This window comes from Diplotaxodon limnothrissa, linkage group LG7, assembly GCF_057381915.1.
Source record: "Diplotaxodon limnothrissa isolate DT_005_m linkage group LG7, D_limnothrissa_male_GT1.1, whole genome shotgun sequence".
In the NCBI taxonomy this organism is placed as follows: domain Eukaryota; kingdom Metazoa; phylum Chordata; class Actinopteri; order Cichliformes; family Cichlidae; genus Diplotaxodon; species Diplotaxodon limnothrissa.
In genome coordinates this window covers 20,401,300-20,417,559 of record NC_140602.1, presented here as the reverse complement: position 1 = coordinate 20,417,559, position 16,260 = coordinate 20,401,300, and positions in this window count along the sequence as shown.

Here is a 16,260-nt window from a genome sequence, read left to right as displayed (position 1 = left end):
TGAATGTGTGTATTGTGTCTATTGTTAGCAAATATTTGTAACTTTTATTTGAATATTCAGTTTCCTACCATCTTCTCTTAAAGGGTAATTGCCAGGTATCCCGCCCTCCCCCTTCGCACACACATGCACACAAAGAAAACACACAGTATAATTCACAGCCTCATTATAGTGAATAAATATTTATGCCATTTACACCATCAAACTTAGATTGCTAAGGATGAAGAACCTTTTGTTCTTTAAAGAACCATTTGTAATAGCTGAAGAACCATCCACAAAATAAAAAGGTTCTTTGACGTATGATGGTTCTTTAAAGAACCATGAAGACATCTGAAGAACCACTGAAGAACCATAATTTTTCTGAGTGTGGATGGGGCGTGGCTGGATTGGTAAAGGGCAGAGAGCTCCAGTCCGACTCAGATGCCAGCAAGGTGGAGGTGGAGTACTGGTTTGGGCTGGTATCATCAAAGATGAGCTTGTGGGGCCTTTTCGGGTTGAGGATGGAGTCAAGCTCAACTCCCAGTCCTACTGCCAGTTTCTGGAAGACACCTTCTTCAAGCAGTGGTACAGGAAGAAGTCTGCATCCTTCAAGAAAAACATGATTTTCATGCAGAACAATGCTCCATCACACGCGTCCAAGTACTCCACAGCGTGGCTGGCAAGAAAGAGCATAAAAGAAGAAAAACTAATGACATGGCCTCCTTGTTCACCTGATCTGAACCCCATTGAGAACCTGTGGTCCATCATCAAATGTGAGATTTACAAGGAGGGAAAACAGTACACCTCTCTGAACAGTGTCTGGGAGGCTGTGGTTGCTGCTGCACGCAATGTTGATGGTGAACAGATCAAAACACTGACAGAATCCATGGATGGCAGGCTTTTGAGTGTCCTTGCAAAGAAAGGTGGCTATATTGGTCGCTGATTTGTTTTTGTTTTGTTTTTGAATGTCAGAAATGTATATTTGTGAATGTGGAGATGTTATATTGGTTTCACTGGTAAAAATAAATAATTGAAATGGGTATATATTTGTTTTTTGTTAAGTTGCCTAATAATTATGCACAGTAATAGTCACCTGCACACACAGATATCCCCCTAGAATAGCTAAAACTAAAAACAAACTAAAAACTACTTCCAAAAACATTCAGCTTTGATATTAATGAGTTTTTTGGGTTCATTGGGAACATGGTTGTTGTTCAATAATAAAATTATTCCTCAAAAATACAACTTGCCTAATAATTCTGCACTCCCTATATTTAGAGCTATTACTTTCTTTTCTTTTACTCTCCACTATTGCTCCCGAGTCACAGTTCCTCACTTCTAGGTATACAATTAGAGAAAACTGTATTTGCGATTTCTGATTTGCAGCTAACTTTCAGTAAAACAACAAACACTAGTAGGAAAACAGAAAAGACAAAACAGAGTCAAATGACCCCACCTACTTATTGTTACATAACAGCAAGAAAAAAAATAGCACCAGTAATCAAACCCATTACTGAGAATTTTTGGGGATATGGCCCAGAAGAGGATGTCTCTCTTTTGATCAAGCTAAGATTAGAGATGAGTAAATAAAACTTCTCATCGTCTCTTTTCTTGAATCACTTTGTGGTTTGCACACCTTTGGATATGGCCACCCCTGATGCCAGGTTCTTACACCCACATGTCAAGAGACAGCTGAAGTGCTGACCTGCTTTTGTCTATGTGTGAGGTCCTAATGGCAGTCTAACAGTTGTCCCCATGTGTTTTCCACTTAAGGTAATGCTGACTCTGTCACTTTCCCTTAATTTCCTGTTATCACCTTCATTATTTAGCTTTCACAAGGAATTCATTTAGGTTTGTTTGCACTGATGCTTTCTGTCATAAATCAATAAACACAGCAAAAATAATGTAGATTAATCTGTTGTTTTATTTCATTCTTGCTGTTTTTAGTGGTTATTTTTTTGTATTTCTTAGGCAATGAGAACTGAGAACTGTGTGTGATTTTGACATTCATCCTTTCTGTATAATTACTGCTAAACCAAGAAAATACACATTGCAAATGGTAAGAATTTGATTTATTTCATGAACATGTTTACCAGTATTAGATTGTCAGACTGATCTAAAAACAATCCCATCTGTTAGGCCTCATCAAATTCTTTCACAGACACTGTCTCAAACTGGTGTAATATAGCCGGAATAGTTAGATTGCTCAGCTGGCAGTCAGCTCCTGTGAGCAGTGAAGATTTTGTCACTTTTGTGTTGCTAATGCCAGCTTCAACCCCACCCCACAGTGCAAAAAGCACACCTCAAACAGATTCAGATTTCACTCTGCATACACTGATGTCCCTGAAGACCTTCAACAGGATCCTGCTGTGTCCTCTTATGAGGTGACAGGTATGACACAAGTCGACAAATAGTCACAATCTGACTTCTCTGACTGTAGTTCTCACCATCAGCAGCAGTCTTGACTGAGCTGCCAGTGGCAGCTCAGTGCTTCATTTGCTAACCAGCTGGTGACCTATTGTTTTTGCTCTGAGCTTAATAATCATTGCAATCAATACTTTGTTGTAAAGAAAATCACACATAATCTCAACTAATCTGCAAACAACAACTAGAGAGAGATATACAGACTTTATTTTCTATTTTACTTTGAGGCCATATAAATATGTGATATATATATATCAAGTGGTGATTCAAGTGGACATTTAGTGTGCAGAGAGCCTCTCATGAAAGACGCATGGGGAATATGTATTTGGAGTGGGCTCCATGTTCAGTATATAAGTATACTGCTCAAAAAATTAAAGGAACACTTTTTTGCATCGTGACAATTAAACTGAGTTACTGATCTGTCAGATAAGTGGTGGTGGTGGTGGTGGGGGGGGGGGGGTTCTAATCAGTTTCAGCTGCTTTGGTCTTCATAAAATTAACAACAGGTGCACTAGACAGTGAGGCAATCCACAAGACAGGAATTGTTTTACAGATGGAGGCCACAGACATTTGGCTAGGGTCAGTGTCACTACTGGTAGCATGAGGTGACACCTGGATCCTACAGAGGTTACACAGGTCCAGCTCCTCTAAAATGATACCTTCGTGCGTGCTATTCCCAGTAGGCTTGTGTGTCTCTCAGCACACAAATCAGGAGCATACAGGAGATTCCAGGAGACAGGCTTGGATAGCTGGACTGGGTCATAGAGGTCCTTAAACCATCAGCGGGAAGGGTATCTGAGGAACAGGATGACCACTACCAGAGCCACAAAGTGAGCTCCAGCAGGCCACTAGTGTCAATATCTCTGATAAAACAATCAGAAACAGACTTCATGAGGATGGCCTGTGGGGCTAATGTCCTCTGGTGAGCTCTGTTCTCACTGCCCAGCAACGTGTAGCCTGATTGGCATTTGCCATAGAATAACAGAATTGGTAGGTCTACCATTGGTGCTCTGTACTTTTCACAGATTTCACAGATTGGTTTGGTAGTGGGTCAATATATCCATGGAGAGAAGTAATTTTTTAAAATCTATAAATTGTCATCTGTTTGTTCAGTTTTGGTTTGATTTGGTTCTCTCCCTTGAGTTTTGATCAGCCCGTAACTGAAGAGGTCTGCTCGCTGCTTATAATATTTCCAGGCAATTAAATGAAATCAAAGAACAAATGACTCACCCGTTCTCAAGCTGTTATATAAACAAACAATGAGATAATTTCAAACCATGAAAGGCTTTTGATCATTCCCCTCCCTACTAAATGAAAGCTATTTTCTTGGTGCCCAGCAAACCTCATTCCCCCTTAGATAAGGTGTTCTGGTGCGAGATGTTTTTTTTTTTCCTTTGGCAAAAGAGGCCTTGGTACACAGCAAAAGGACTTACAGAGCAACCTTTAACACACTCGCAAAGGCCACCCATCACACAGTCTGCTTCATTAGGCCAGCTGCTGCCCTGTTTTCTATAAGGAGTCAGAGGGCTGCTGACAATAACAGGTGACAGGTGATGGTGGGAGGGCCTGGGACAGCAGCTCACCCTTCTCTGTGGCCAGTCACTGTTGGTTTAGGGGCTCCCAGGCCAGTGCTTGGGCCTTGTGTGATGGATTGCTACAGCTGACATGGTGATGGTTGGGGGAAACTGATCCAACAACAACCTGACCCTGAGGACCCCAAAGCCTTTTCTGAGCTCCCTTTTTATTGTGCTCACTCACTGAAAAGCAGGATTAGAGAAATGTATCAGTTTGCTGGACAGTTTATGGTCTCTTTAGAGATGTTAGAGATGTGATTTCAGCTTGTGAGTGTTAAATAGCAGTAACAGAGGGTTTCTCATTCTGCACTACCTCAATGTGTTATTTATGATGATATACACTCACCAGTCACGTTATACCTTTGTGTTTCAGAGCTGCCTTAATTCTTAATGCCACAGAGTTAACAAGGTGCTGGAAACTTTCCTCAGAGAATTTGCTCTATATTGACATGATAGCATCAGACAATTGCTGCAGATTTATCAGCTGCATATCCATGATGCAAATGTCTGGTGTCTGTGGAGGCCATTTGAATACTCACTGGCATGTTCAAGAAACCAGTTTGAAATGATCGCATCTTTGTGGAGTAGGGCATTATCCACAAAGTACCCTTCAGAACATGGTTACAATGTGGATATGAAGACATAGGAGACTTTTTGTTAGTGCGCCAGTGCTCACTGCTTCACAAAAAAATAATGTTGCTCTTCACTAACACAAACATACAAATGCAAACTTCTTAAATTTAAAAGAAAAATATATATATTAAAATAACTAAAAACTAAAGAAATTGCATCAAGCCACAGCCTCTGTCCTTCCTTCCATCCTTTCAAACCATAAAGGGATGGAGGTGGTCAGCAACGATATGTCTGTGAAGGTTCTCAGTCATCCAGGTCATCGTAGTCAAAGGAGCTTGCAAAGAAAAGCGTCTGGACTTCTTTAAGTTGCTTGAAGACGTTTCACCTCTCATCCGAGAAGCTTCTTCAGTTCTAAGGTCAAATGGTGGAGAGTCCCAGATATAAACCTAGTGGGAGTGACCCCCCACAGAGGGACAAAAGGACCCCCTGATGACCCTCTAATCGCCTGAGCCAAGGTGGGAAACTGGGCGTGGGTCCCAATCAGCCAGAGTTTCGGGTGTGTCCATTGTGAAACCTGGCCCCACCTTATCATGCGAATTCCTGAGGTCAGATGGCCCAGGATGTGAGTGGGCGTTAAGGCGTCTGGGAAGGGATCTCAAAACTGGATTATAGATGGCAGAGAGTTGGTGTCGTAAACCCCCGCCTCTGTTCAAAGATGGTCGCTCACAGTGGACATAGATGGCTTCTTTTACTCCTCTTTCAAACCATCTGTCCTCTCTGTCCAAAATGTGAACATTGGCATCCTCGAAAGAGTGTCCTTTATCCTTAAGATGCAGATGGACTGCTGAGTCTTGTCCTGTGACAAGTTTCTCTGATACGCCGGCGTATCAGAGAAACTCAGGAGAGTTTTCTCCAAGCATGACATCCCAGTGTATTTCAGACCCAGCAACACGCTCAGACAGAAACTGGTTCACCCGAAAGACAAAACGCCAAAACACAAACTTAACAATGTGGTGTATGCTGTACAGTGCAGCGAGGACGCCACTCACATCCTGGGCCATCTGACCTCAGGAATTCGCATGATAAGGTGGGGCCAGGTTTCACAATGAACACACCCGAAACTCTGGCTGATTGGGACCCACGCCCAGTTTCCCACCTTGGCTCAGGCGATTAGAGGGTCAATCAGGGGTCCTTTTGTCCCTCTGTGGGGGGTCACTCCCACTAGGTTTATATCTGGGACTCTCCACCATTTGACCTTAGAACTGAAGAAGCTTCTCGGATGAGAGGTGAAACGTCTTCAAGCAACTTAAAGAAGTCCAGACGCTTTTCTTTGCAAGCTCCTTTGTCAGCAACGATACTTAGACTGTGGTGTTCATTTAGTACAAAGCAAAGGATCTAAAATGTGCCGAGAACACCAATACACCGTCACCAGCAGCCTGAAATAGTGATATAATTCATGATTGGTTGTTATGTCAAAGTCTGACCCTGCCATCCAAATGTTGCAGCAGAAGTTGAGACTCATCACAGCAGCTTTTCCAGGTGAGCCCATGTGAATTGTGGCCTCTATTTCCTGTTCAAATGTGAAATGACTGGCACTAAGCATGGTCTTCTGGTGCTCTAGCCCATCTAATTCGAGGTTCAACATGCTGAGCAGTCTTTGGACAGAATTGTTTTTGGACAATTCTATAAATCCTGATGTGGTACAAAAAATCCCAGTAGATCAACACTTTCTGAAATACTCACACCAGCCTGTCTGGCACCAACATCCATATCTCGTTCAAAGTCACTGAAATCACTTTTTGTATGATTTTACTGTTCTGTTCTATTGATGCGCATGTTTTACACATGTGATGATGAGCTGACATAATGATTTCAGCTTCTGTATGTCACCAAACAGGCTCACAGAATTAGCTTGTTAAACTGTTATTTGAGACTAATTTTATGTTCAATTACATTACATCAAATTACACTGTAACTGAATTCAGTTTGTGCTCGGCTGACCATCGTGACGCCATCTCTAACCCAATAGTCTCCCATATGTGGTATGTTGTGGTACTCACGCCCATAAACATGTTTCCCATCCACCCTCCATATGGGCCCCCACACTGACCTTCATCTCTGTATTACACACAACCACATGAAACAGACAATCAACAATAGCTGTTTCAACAAGGTAAAGAAAACTAATATGAGTGACTGATATTATCAGTAGATGTGATGTGAATAAGACACAATAATATATTAAATACCAAAACAATTACGCAAAAAGAATTTTCTTGCCTGAACAAACAGCTGCCAGATAAACATTTAAAGTCAGTGAGTATGTCTTCTTAAAGTTGCTATAAAACACTGAGAGAGCCTTTCTGAGTTGAATAAAAGTGAAAATAAATCAGGCAGTAAGATAAGGATCAGGTGTCTGCACACTGATGTATTTGTACTGAACCTTAAGGCTTGTTTATCCAGCTGTGCTAATAGACTCATTATGTGGAACACGTGTAGATTAGCCCATAGCCGAGGCCCGGCTGAGGAGCACTGTAGCTCCTTTTAGAGTCATAATGTACTTTCTCTGGCCAGTGTTCAGTTTTATTATGTCCTAAAATAGGAAATCCAAGGACAAGCACCATAATAAAGTGATCCAGTGGGGTCAAACTCATAATGTCTGCACTGGCAGACTAGTTTTTTAATTATTAACCACTCATTAATTCAGCTGTTTCAGATGCAGCCTTTTACCGCTGATCTTAACTTATGTAACAGCTGTGCGTTTTCTGCTTTTCTGGGCTTAAGATATAAACATTGATGTACTCAGTTACTGTTTGCTTAACACTTTGCCTTCGTAGTAACTCACAGGATTAAAATGTACTTTATTTTTTTCCACTCAACTTGTGTCACAGTTGTCCCTTTTTTTAAAAAAGAAACAGTTTCACTTATTTTTGAGTTGTCATAGTGTTCACTTCTAAACCTCACAGAGATCCTGCAACAAAACTGAGCTTTATTGTAATTCCACATTGCTAATAACGTACCTGTTGACTACTGGGGAAAAAAAGCTGTCTCTGCCAATCTGAACCTTTAGTCCCACAAACATTTCTTCATGGATCTGTTCCATTTGGCTCAGGTGAAAGGGTTCAGGTGAGAGCTGAGCTGACCTGTTACCTGCTTCTACAGCGGCCCTGAAAGGTCAGAATGCACTGCAACGTAAGTAAAACAAGAGCAAAACGAAAAATGCTGACAAAGTGCACAAAAAACCTCCCCAAACATCCTTAACAAAACTCACAAAACAAAACCAAAGTGTGGCGTGACATGCTAACAGTAAACAGCTAGTAGCAAACATGTAGCTACAGTATTGCATGATGACTCATGTGATTAAACTGCACATTACCTTGCTTTTTTCTCTTCCTCACCACACTGATTAATACACTCTTTCTTTTAACCATCAGTGCAGTTCTTCACATGCGTTTGTAGTGCTTTTCTACTTGCTGGTGTTTTTATTAAGATGTAGCGTCTCGCAAGAGCTAGCCGATTAAAAACGTGTGTAGGACACTTCTGTTGTCACATACAGCTCAGTTCGGTAGTGATGGGTCGTTCGCGAACGAAATGGCTCTTAGAGCCGGCTCTTTGACGTGAACGACGCGAGCCGGCTCCTTATCGCGAGCCGTCACGTGGGTTTTTTTTTTTTTTCTTTTTCTCAGCCTCTCTCTCGCACTTTTTTTCCGCTTCACTCTGCACGCGAGCCTTGTGCTTTACGCTGGGCAGAGGGGGGGAGGGGCGGTAGTTACACTCAGTAGCACAGGAACAGAGACAGAGAGAGAGAAAGAGAGGCAGGGACAACAACATAAGAAAGGTATAGTAATCATCCACAACTATTTTCGGTTGCAGATGATAAAGGATTCAGAAAGTTTATTCATGCAGGTCCATATGACAGAGAATGTGCATCTTCTGTTTGTTTTCATATTATAATTTATATTTAATTGTGTTGTGGTTTGCAGTGTTTTGTGTTCTTTTCACTTTAAATTTGTAAAAGGAAAAAGCTGAAAATTTAAATAGTTAAAACTTGAAATGTGAATAGTTGATTTTTGTATTATATGATTTATTTATTACATTTTATGTGGAGTGAATAAATAAAAGTATATTTACGGTGGCCCCTAGAGACAAAGCACATACAAACTTCAAATCACGTACGAACTCTGAAGCATGTACAAACTCCAAAACACGTAAAAACACGTACAAACTCCAAAACACGTACAAACTCCGAAGCACGTAAAAACTCAGAAGCATATAAAAACTCAAAACACGTACAAAAGACAACAGAAGTGCTCCAGGATGCTGGGCACAGTGTTGAGCCTTTGTTATCTTGTGGCTACACAAGCCAGCAAGTACCAACGACCGGATTTGGTGTGTGGTAATAACAGGTAAATGAACTTTTTTTTAAATTATTTGAATATATATGAGTGCCTGTGTATAAATACACAAACAATACACACATGCTTTCAATTGTGTAATTTAAGTGATCTAGTAGCTCTGCTTTGGAAGTTCAGTTCATGCTAGAAATGTGTTTTGGAGTTTGTACGTGTTTTGTCTCTAGGGGCCACCGCATATATTTATATATAAACATATATAAATAAAACCACTTTTTTTTACGTTAGTAATTCCTTTTGTGCATAATTTTATATTATTGTTAATAATAAATTAATTAAAGCAACAAAACAACCTGAAGAGCCGGTTCGGAGCCGAAAGAGCCGGCTCTTTCTAGTGAGCCGAACCGAAAGAGCCGGATCTCTAAAAAGAGCCGGAAATCCCATCACTACAGTTCGGTGATGTTAAGAAAGGTTTAAAGCTACCGTGTGAAAATAGCTTTAAAGTGAGGAATCACATTTTATGAGACCAGAAAACTGCTGGACACAGAATGTTAATGTTTTGGGGCAAATACTGTTTTTGAAAAAACAGCAACCTATCAGCAACAAATATCCAGTTGCCTGCTAGTTTATGGTGAGCATAAAACTATAACGTCATGTTTGTTATCATATCTATGGCCACACAAAACAGATGCAATTATGTTAGACATGTTCGACCAGCTTGTTGAACACCTTAGTTTGTTTGTAATTCTACATTTTTTACATTTGGAAATAACTAGTAATTGTTCCAGGTGTAATTAATCCACATATATGTAACTACTCCATATATGTGATTACAGTCATGTAACATAAAGGTTCAGATTTACTGTTCTGTATAACACAAATCTTTAATTGAACAGCTGTGTGAGTCAAATGGGATATATTGTGCATTTCCATGTGTGTTTTGTCTGGGATCGTTTAGGTGTGGAGTAGCTGTGGGGGGTGACAGTGTCAGCTGGTCCATACAGTGAGACGACACTACAGCACTTCCACTCCATTGACAGCGAGGAAGTCTCTGGTCTGTTTGGTGCGATCATCAGGACAGCTGGTGCCTCGGCAGCTGCACGGCTGCGGGGTGGCTGGGAAAGAGCCCGTCCTCGGCAAACCCAGTAGGGGCTACTTCATCTGCTCAGCTGTTACCCACCCACCCCCACCCTTCCTCCTTCATATCCTCCCAGCTCCCCTATTCTTCATCAGCTGAAAGCAGCAGGAGAGACAGCTGGCTGATGCTGCCAGAAAGAGGAGGGTGAGGTTGTGTGTGTATTTGCATGGAGCACGGGGTAGTCAAAACACCAGTGACATCACTGCCAAACTGAAGCATTTAAATTCACTCACAAATGTGTTGTTTTGCTCCTGGTTGCTTGTCTTATTGTCAACTTGCAGGCTTCTGTTTGTGAAGACTGAAGTGAGTTTTCAGCATTTAAGTGACATAATTAAAGTGAACCTGCCCATTTGCACTGGCTTTAACACTACATGCATTAATAAAGTAAACTGGACTTTTTTTTACTTTGTATAAAGCACGTATGCTGTACTTAGTGTTTTGTTTCAAATTGATGCTTTATGTGCCAGTACCAATAATATCCTATTTTGTTATATACACTAACCCTGTGAAGCCTGAACCGTGAGATAAATGAAGCTGGAGTGTTTATTTAACCTTTTGACAATTTTTCAAAAATAACAATTTGCATATATTTTAACATTTTTGCGGCATTTGGCATTTTTGGACAATTTATTGATTGATCTTAAACAAACAAAAGAAAAATTTCAGATAAATTCATGCATGGTCCTAAGTCCAGAACCCCCTGGGTGTCTGGTCATTTGCTCACATCTCTTCCATTTACTCGATTCAATATGTGTCCAACATGACCTCTGTTTTCTTCTTTTTTCCAGTCCCTTGTTTCATGATTTTATTAAATGCCTGAATGACTTGTATTTATTTTTGTATATATTTGCACTATCTGTTGAAGACTATGGTGTATCTTTTTGTTTTACCACTTTGTTTAAGTGTTAGACAAAAAAAAATCAGGAATCCATCCAATACTGAGCATGCACTTTATAACCAGTGCAACACTGCAGGGTAAAAGTGCTTATTTTCATATCATTCTGAAGGATGTTACAATACAAAAATAACTGTGCCTGGCATGGATGTCCATTCATTGTGGAGGTTTTGTTGTTGATTATGACTTGGGGGGCGGGGCATCCTGGGGAGTTTAAATGAACAGAAGTCGAGTAGGGAGGAGGAATAAGAGGAGGAGGAGGGATGTGGCTGTACTAGAAAGCAGAGTTCCTTTGTCCTCAAAAAATCTGTCCATAGAGGGGTCAGGAGAAAACTTCAGTTCAAGAGGGGTGAAAACAGAAAGAGAAGTTGATGTCATACTGAGCACAGCTGCCTTGAGGTAACAGAAAGAGGTAAATCTGGATTACTTGAATGCAGTTATTAGGCGCAGTCAAACAGGATATCTAGCTTCTCCAAAGTATTTCCCCCTGGGTTACATGTTACTGTAATCATTATACCTTTGGATTGTTGATCAGAAAAAAAAACTTTATATTTATTTATATTTATTTATGTGAATTTAGGCAAACCAGCTTTTTTCCAAAATAATCTGCAGACTAATAACATGATGAAAATAATCTCGAGTTTTGGCTCCAGCAATATGCTTTTTTTGGTTATTTTAATATGGCCACACATTTTCACTTGCAATACATTAACGCCCATCTTTGATGAACCTGTAGGCTTAAATTCACTGCATGCCCAGGGGTTTAAAAAATAAACCCTTTGCTCTGGGCGGGGGGGAGGGTAGAACTGTGAATGCGAAGGATGGACAGGGTGGGGGCGGGGGAGGCTATACATATCCATCTGTCTGGGCAATAAAGCATGATCATTTCATCTCCACTGTCATCCTGTTACGGTTTCATCTAAGTGGTCACAGCCCATCTGCTGGTTGCTGGTGACAATTGATCCCTTATTGATTCATTGAAATGTTTAATGACAATCAAGGTCAATTAATTAACCATTTGCTTGGTGTTTCAATTACCCTGGGCTAATTTAAGTCCACTGATTAATTCTGGGTCCCCAATGGTGGAAATGAACCGCAATGTCAATGGCGGGATTAAGGGCACAACAATGGATGACAGATGACTGACAGAGCACTGAGTGGCTTTGGAAAGCTGTCCTGATGTTCGTATTGTAGATTTTAATGAGTGCATTGTGTTAACGGACTCCAAAGATGAACTGACCATATTGCTGCAATTTATTTTGACTACCACTGGAACATATTGAACAATTTCTTGTTATTTTTGTGAGGTCAACCTTGCCAAAGGACAAAGGCTGAGTGGCTGTATAGCCCGGTATTCATATCACAGATATGTGAGCCTGTCAATTAGAACAACAGGAAACCTAACAGTGTGAGTATGTGGGGGGGAATATACTTCAATTAAGCTTCTTGTTGTGATAAATCTTTAACAAGTAAACACTAAGGCCAGCAGGCAATCAGCATATCTTGAACGCTCAGGTTTACCTGGAGAGGATCGTTTGAAGAGGGGGCGATTCACCTCCTTTTGGGGGCCTCTTTTTAGTGCTGTGCCATACTGCACATTCTGGTATTGAGGTTTTGGTATAAAGGCAATATGAATCCTCATCAATTTGCAAATTCTGAACACATTTTAAGGACCACTAAATCACTGTGATTTTTACTTTTGTGCTGTCTTTTTTGGAGACCTTGAATATAAATGCACCTGTCTCTAAAGCACTTTGGGTTAGCTTCTGTTGTTTAACTACGCTATAGACTGTAAATAACATAGACGAGACAATCAACAAAGGTTTCATAATTCATGTTTGAGGTATACTTTTTCATTTCCTGGAAAAATTATTTCGTTATTTCGTTTACATACTGAACTTTATCGATAGAAACCAAGTATCTCTTTTTTCACCCATAGTTCACTAACGCCACAGTTACCACAGCCAGTTGGAGTCCCTCTCTTTAAAATTTAAACTAAAGTTTGAATTTTATGCAAAAGATAGCTTCATACATCATTTCTTCACTTTTCTTTACCACTTAATAGAATATTGATAGAATATGGTCATGGGTGGAAACAGGAAAAGTGGTAGGGCATTTGTGTGTGTATTTCTGTAACTGTGTATTCAGCAAATGATGTCAGCAAAACCTATAGTGACTGTTTGGAGGTATAATGTTGGCCACCTGACACAAAAGAGAGTTTGCAGGGTTTGCCGTTTCCTCACATTCTCTGCCAAGTTTGGCTAAACTGGAGATTTGCATTGAAATCTGTTGGATGATGTGAGGATCTATTGTTTCTGCTTCTAAGTGTCTTTCCATAAATCCGGTTAAAGGTTTTTTTTTCTACCCCACATCTTATAATAATACACTCCTTACTCCTTATACAAAGATAAACACAAACAAGCACATCTTTATTTCCACCTTTGTCTCCCACGTCCTTCACCCGCTGCTTAATCTCAGTGTTTGGTGACATCAGTGTTGCTCTGTGTTTGCTATCAAATACAGACCTCATCTATCAGCCCTCCTGGCCTGTGAGAAAGTCCCGCAGTCAGCAAGTGGATGTGTGTGCATGCGGTACCAGGAGGGTGTGTGTGTGTGTTTTCTCCTGGCTATGCCAAGATAAAAATCAATAAGCTGTAAGTGGTGAATTTAATCTCTTGCTATCTTGAGTTCGAACTTATCAGTGTTTCCCGTGTTAGATTAAAAAGTATCTCAGACCTGTTTTCTCAGACCGAAAAGGGCAACGTGTATATGGGGGTAAACATCTAAATATCTACAAATAATTTGGGGGATTTTTCTTTTGGAACTTGATCTCTTGTTTTAGAATAAAGCAAGGGAGTTCAAAGACTCTCATAGTTTGGTAAGTGAATTAAATCTTCCCCATACTAGAGCTGACCTGTTAAGAGAAAAGCAATAATATACATAATTAATGAGGATATAAATACATGATCTACTTTTCATCTAAATGTATTTAGCATTATATCTATCATATACATTAACTAAAAATGACTGAAAAGGATTTACTTTAAGATGGTTTGTTTGTTTTCTGATTTTTTAAAATCTCAGTTTTAATTTTCATCAGAATCCGAATCAGAATACTTCATTGATCCCTAGGGGAAATTATGTTGGTTACAGTGCAAACAGACAATGCAAGAAGTAAGAAATAGCACAATATATGCAATATATACATACATATAAGTCACTTACTAATAAATATCTGAATAAGAAAGAAGAGCATGTGCAAAAAGGGTGTAGCTATTATTAGTATACAGTGTGTTAGGTGGATGAGTTGTACAGGGAGATGGCCACAGACAGGAATGATTTCCTGTGTCGTTCAGTGGTGCTTTTTGGTAATCTCAGTCTCTCACTGAACGTGCTCCTGTGGCTAGCCAGCATGTCATGAAGTGTGTGGGAGGAATTATCCAACATTGTCTTTATCTTGGACAACATTCGCCTCTCCGACACCACCTTAAGAGAGTCCACCTCCATCCCCACAACATTGCTGGCCTTGGGATCAGTTTACTTAGTCTGTTGGCATCTGTGACCCTCAACCTGCTGCCCCAGCATGCAACAGCGTAAAGGATAGCACTGGCCACAACAGACTGGTAGAATATCCTAAGCATTGTCCAACAGATGTTGAAGGACCTCAGCTGCCTTAGAAAATAGAGTCGACTCTGGACCTTCCTGTAAAGTGCTGTGGTGTTTAACCCGTCTCTTCTGTGTCAACATAGCTCCAAGAAACTTGTAGTTAAGTCTCTGTAATGAACACACAGCGCATTTTCTTGATCACTGTAGTGGTAATCAGATTACTGTCACACTCTTACATGGCGGTAGTAACTTAAAAAGTTTTGGTAGGGTCATGTCTTGACCTTTTTTACCAGCAGGAGGCGGTGCCCGTCCGCGTAGGGCCTGATGAAATTAAACACTGCTGTCTCTCCACAGTAACACTTATTCCCCTCATCTAGTTCCAGCATGTCATTTTATACCTGTGTGTGTGCGCGCGCGCGCGCTTGTGTGTATTAGTGTGCTTTTCTGATTAAGAAAAGCACACTAATACATCTGGGGCGCACAATCTTGTGAATAAGGACATTTTGGAAACACTTTTAGGGGACCTAATTCTTTAAAGGATATTTGAGGGCATGTGCTTGAAGAATAACGCTTTGAATTTTGTTTCATCTCACAGGTAGCTTTTGCTCATGTCTTCACTCAAGGTATCAATTTACATGTTGTGCGCAAAGACGCTAGCACTGTGTCCTATATTTCATAACATCAGTCTTTGAGTTCCTATGGAGACTGCAGCCTGCCTCCACCCTCGCTTTCCCTTTACACAGCAGTAAGAATTACAAAATTAAGTACGCTTGGGGAGTGTGATCGTGTGTACAGCGTCTCTTTATGTCTGTCTCCACGTTGGTTGAGTGTGGAGTAAGTGCATATGAGAGCATGAGGGTGGGAATGGATGTTTGTATCTGTGTGTGCCTGTATGTCTGTGTCTATATGTCAGGTTGGGTGTCAGGCGCCACCTCTCTGGGGACATCTCAGGCCCTCCAAGGTTTGGAGGCCTATCTCCCCCTACCACCACTTCCCCTGCCAGTGGCGGACCCCCTCAGACATCGGTGCGTTGGTGGTTCTTTGTGTCCGGGGATGGGCGTCCAGGTACACACCGGCTCACTCCTTGGCGGCCGCTTATCGGGGCCTGGAGCCTGGGGCTCGCTCGGGCCACTTCGGAGGTGGGGTGCCCCCGGCCTCTCGGCCTGGGGCTCGGTCACTCAGGCGCAGCTGGCTGCCGGCGGAGCTCACGGGCGCGTCACTGCAACTCCCCCTGGCTTCTGCTCCGCGGCTGCTGAGTGAGCCCTCATCTGGGACTCTCCTCAGCTCTTTCCGGGACAGTGGCGCAGCTGCCCCTCTGTTGGTCTTCCTTGGTCTCTTGTGTTCTGCGGGCCTCTGGATGTCTGGAGTTTTGATCTCCTCCACACCTGCTTCACGCCCTGGAGGACGGGGCTGTGGCCCCCCCACACCCTCTAGCAGATTATTACATGAAGGAACCTTTTAAAAAAAACAAAAAACAAGCGCGTCCATGCTCACAGGTGTACACACGGGTGATCACACCCACAAACTACACCCTTTTTGGCTCCTACCTCAAAGCACACTGTGTTCTGTTGATCTTATGTGCTGCACAATAATGTTTAACATTTAGTATTTACTGTCATATTCCCATATATCATTGTGATGTTGTTTATTCTATTACTCTTGTTCTCTTCTGCTTGCTTTCTTTTTTCTTTCTCAGCAGGTGATCCAGGTGATTGATATATG